The 5,036-nt window shown below is 40.3% G+C and overlaps 1 long non-coding RNA gene across 2 annotated transcripts in view; it reads left to right on the forward strand.

Moving 5' to 3' along the window:
- The first annotated feature begins 636 nt into the window (after window positions 1-636).
- The window catches only part of LOC117936366, a 57,784-nt gene continuing 53,384 nt past the window's right edge, over window positions 637-5,036 (forward strand). For both annotated transcript variants that reach the window (XR_004654928.1, XR_004654927.1), the window contains exons 1-2: window positions 637-755; window positions 1,044-1,206. This is a non-coding gene — a long non-coding RNA (uncharacterized LOC117936366). The remainder of the gene's footprint in view (window positions 756-1,043; window positions 1,207-5,036) is intronic.

The following is a 5,036-nucleotide window of genomic DNA, read 5'->3' on the forward strand; positions in this document are numbered from 1 at the left end:
CAGATTTACAATTCACATGGGCAGATGAGGAAATATACAACATACTGTAACATAACCATTTACCTAAATTAATCATAAAAGCCAAAAATGATATTGTATTTTAACCCCGTCTAAAAAAAGCAAGTTTAAACAAAAAAAAAAAAGAAAGAAAAAAAAAAAGAAATGGTCCAGGTGCAAATTAATAATAGTTTCAACAGTGGACGTACAAGTCAGAATTAGCATGTATTTTTCTTAAAATACTGTAGGTTGTGTTAATGAAGGTAGGCCTATCAAGCCTTGGTTTAAATAAAGTATGACAAAAATGAGAGAGCTGTTTCTAAAAAACAACAACAACAAAACATCTGAAAGCTCTCTCGTCATTTTTTGCATATATTTCCTAACTAACTAACTAACTATTTCCCTAACTAAAGTTTGTTATTGCCTCGCCGCCAAGATTCAATTAGCCCAATTAGAATTGTATTTGTAGACAGAAAAGGAAATAGAACGAGATTAATACATAGTCTCTCTTGTCCTTTCTGGTGAGCGCTTCATCAATCCCGTCCCAGATTTGTAATGCCGTTCATAGCCCCTTTAATTGTATCCGTTGCAATAAACGTTCAGCCCAATCACCTGTAAAGGTAGAGAGGCGCGTTGTAGAGGTTCTTCGCAGGTTGACGTATAGCCAAAACTATTGAGTTTTGATATTGCGTGTACATTTCCATAACGTCGAGTAACGCAGTTACATCACGTGGAGGACTCATTGCAATTTGCGGAAGGTAAATTGTGTGGGCATTTAAAATACTGTACCAATTTAATGTTTTTTTTAACGTTGTGATGCTAATCACAAATAGCGCGTTAGCATGCTGGCGACTTTAGCATAGTTCTTAACATAGCTAGCTAGCTAGTAACTGTTGGCAGCCTAGATTACCTTATGTTCGGAGTGCGCATTCACGTGTGTTGTTAGCTAGCTAAGCTAAAACTAAAACTACCTGAGAGACTAACGTTAACGTTATGTGAGCTTTTGGTTAATTAAAGTGACTGAGAATATGGACATTTGTCATTAGACAGCGAGGACCATGAACTCTCTTGGACCGACCAGTGTGTTACAGCTTCACTCTGACCTGTTGCAGCAAGCCAGAGCACCGTTTTCAACTGTTTCGGCGTCCAACCTGAAATCCACTGACAGCCTATTCCCTACCATTGCTTCAGGTGGCATTACATGGATTTGTGAGTACCACATTACATTGTGTTTTAGTTTGGTGGCTTAACGTTACACTAGCAAAGAACCAGGGCATTTGTTTAATGCCACCATACATCGCACGAGGAATGTTTTTTTAAAATATTTATAAATTTATTATAAATGCATTTATGGTCATCAATACTTGGTGGACAGGGGAGATTCTGCCGCCACTGGCAAGAGTGAGTTGATTATAGCAGTTTGGTTTGATTGAGTTAAGACTCTGAGAAGAAGTGGTGTGACTTTGTGGTGAATTGTTACAATTAGGTGACTGGAGGAAAACAAATCTGTATACCACTACAACAATTTGGATGCGGTTTTATCAGAGCCCATGATCTGCTCATATCCAAATGATGTTGTATTTGTTGACATCCCTACATACTGAAATGTATTTACTTACTTCTTCACACCTTAAGTAAAAGTATAGTCTGTGTTAGTGTTGGTCGATATACTGGATGAACTGGTAGATCGGTTGTATTCGTCAGTATGAAATGCATTTTTCATTTCCGGCCTTACCAGTGCAAAGCTGAAACATTTGTTGTAACTCTTCAATAAACACCTTGGCAAAATCGGTGTTGGCGCTCGAGCCCTATGTAAGTGAGTAAAGTTTATTTGTATAGCACTTATCACAGACAGTCACAGTGCTTCACAGGCGAAACAAATACATACGTTAAAACAAAAGCAAAATACATCACAACAAATCGCAGTAAAACACAAAAGCGTAAATACAAAAGAATACAGTCAGCAATGTGGCTAAATGAATGCCTGACTAAAAAGACGCTTCTTTCGCTGCTTTTGATGCAGTCACTCTAAAAGGAGAACTATGCAGTTTTAGGCTTAATTTACCTTAACGGAACAGCTTCAGAGTCATTGGAATAGTTATTTGACTTTTTCCAAGTTGAATGTTGGGTGTCGCTCCCCCTAGCGCCTGTGAACCACAGCAGAAAACCCATCTTTGCAACTTTGGGAGACTGGTATGGCTGCAGCCTGGAGCGTTCCATGTCATGCTGTCCCGTCTCATGCTGTCCCGTCTCATGCCGTCTCGTCTCATGCCGAGGTGTGTCCATTGGTAAACTCCGGGGGTCAAAAATACGAAATCGTGAATTCTTTTCCAGATGGAGTTACGGGTAAATTCGTGACCACGTTTGTTGCAATCGAAAAACGTTAAAAACTGTTAAAGTAACAATTTTGCCATAGGCTACATATAGTTTGCTCTTTTCTGAATGTGATTGTTGTGTTGTTCCCTGATATTAACGTAGCCTACATTTGATGAAACTTGCATCAGCGACGCAGCCATTTCTGCCAGCTAACGGCAGGATCTCCTGAGGAGGCATAATGTGCGCACACAAGAAAGAGAACAGAAAAATAAACATGTTACACTTTCCACGACTCCTTTTTTAATTTTGTATTATATATATTGTTTTCACACTTCCCTGGGACATTGCTGCAAATACAATGTACTTGTATACAATACTTATTGACGGCACCAGGGGGGATGGCAGAAGGATTTTTTTAGTTTGCATATAATCTGCGTTTGTTTTATATACGGACATATATTTTAAGTGTTTTATTCATCAGTATGGCATTTACCTTGTAGACATATTTTTTAAAATATTTTATTCATTTGTATGATTGCTGTTACTGTTAAGTAAAAAAAAACACCAAATATTTCAAGTATTTTATTCACTAGCATGATAGTTGATGCAAGCTTTTACTTAAAATTAGGCTAAGAGATATATTTTAAAGTATTTTATTTTGAAAAGTAGAAGGTTGCGCACTAAGTGGGATGGCAGAAGGATTTTTTTAGTTTGCCTATAATCTGCATTTATTTTATAGACAAATATATTTTTTAAGTATTTAAGTCATAGCATGATAGTCGACGCAAGCTTATTTTATTCCAGATGCAAGCTTTTAATTTGAAAAGTAGAAGCTTGAAGATGGCACCAGGCGGGACGGCATGAGACGGGACGGCGTGACATGGGATGCTCCAGTCTGCAGCCATACACTCTTGAACTTTTGGCTGGCGTGTAACCGGCCTCAGCGTAAGAAAGTATGGCTTGATATCAGGCAGACTGACCGAGTGACGAGGAAGACAAGTAAAACTGGGAGCTGCCAAATATCTGTTCCATAGTCTAGGAGCAATCTTTTCAAAAGCTTTTTAACCTTTTTGTTTTCAACAAAAGGTGTGTATGTGTGAACTGTTAAAGATGCAATCGGCTCTCCGATACATCACACAATTATCTAGTGTGCGTGCATGTATGTGTGCGAACGTGTAATCAACACATGAATGCTTGTGTTTACGTGGTTGCAGCTATTGTGAATTTTAGCTTGTTCTTCTTTGTTTTATCACTTCAAATCAATGGACCAACCACATGCAGCAGTTGTTTCTGTCTCACACCTGGTAATATGTCATCTCTCGTGTCACTTCTTGCCTGTGTTTTAAAGACAAAACGTACTTTGGAGACCAAACATACCCACAGGGTATTCCTCCTGGTGAAAGATCTTGCAGTGTGTGAGCCCTGTTGCCAGTCAGTTGTCTAGCACGAACAGTACAGAGATCGGATGACTTTGAAAGTGGTATATTGTGAACATAGCCTTAGGGTCCAGTACAACAAGGTGGTTTTTCATGACCAGCGGAGGCAGCTGAAGACGCTACTTTTTGTGAGCCTTGCTAATAAGACTACTAGTACTCTGAATGTTGTATGCACTTGATAATGCTCCCAGTTTTTCCGTAGTGGAGAACGGTACTTCAAAATACAGTTTTTCCTCTACGTTGATATGTTGATGGTAGCCCGCCACGCTACAATTTCTGCCGCCATGGAATAGAGGTGCTGCTCTACTGAACTCAAGCAAACTGTCATTCGATCTCTCTCCCCGAGCAACTGGAACGGTGACAGGACGTCATCACTCGCGAAGTCATGGCAACCAGGTAACAGCGGGAGTACTTGTCATTCAGTCTTAGGCAAAGTGACAAACCGCAACTAAAGCCGCAACATGAAATCCGCACTCACGCGGGTCTCGTGAAATATGTCCGCTACAGTTTATTGGGAAAAAGCATTGTGGACACTGAATTTGATGAATTTACTGTTTATCACACCCCAGATAAGACAAGAAGTTAATGTTAGCGAACGCTGCGGTCCTTCTGCCTCCCCGCTGCAAGAGACGCTGTATTCCTCCGACACGCTGTATTAACGTTAGCTAGCTGTTTTAAAACCGTTTTCCCGGTTAGTGGGGGTGCATACCGCTCAAAACCAACATGAAAAACTTAGCTAGTAATGTTCACTCAGCGGTTTGTTTTGTTGTTAATCTGTGTGTAAAATGAGTGGTGACGTTAAAGCACGGTACCGTCCAATTGCTGGATGCTTTCAAGTTAACAGTTGGTAGCTAACATTAGTGGATACGCTTGTTGACAGCGATGTTATTGTTATTTACGTATAATGCTTCTGACCGTAGTGGTCATGGTGACAGTGATGTGAGATGCTAGTTTTTTGAAAAAAATGAATGCTCTTCCTGTTTGAGCCTTACAATACAAGGCCATTCCATAGATCAGGAGATCTACTTAATCCGCTCTTCGGTTCCCCCTGGTGCAAAACAATGAGCCTGGAGATTTTCCAGTCCTGGCAACAGATAAACATCCAGGGAAGCAGAGAAAGAGCAGAGCTGACTGGAGAGCCGGGCTGTTGCCGTGGAGCAGTGTTGAAGATAATGTGGTATGACATGCCGTTTTGATCTGGACTGCTTTAACACAAGACGCTTTAAGCTATACACAGGGTAAATGCAAGTCTGTGCTAATTACCTGAGTGAGTCAGACTGGGGGGGG

The sequence above is a fragment of the Etheostoma cragini genome, chromosome 20 (genome assembly GCF_013103735.1).
Source record: "Etheostoma cragini isolate CJK2018 chromosome 20, CSU_Ecrag_1.0, whole genome shotgun sequence".
Lineage (NCBI taxonomy): Eukaryota > Metazoa > Chordata > Actinopteri > Perciformes > Percidae > Etheostoma > Etheostoma cragini.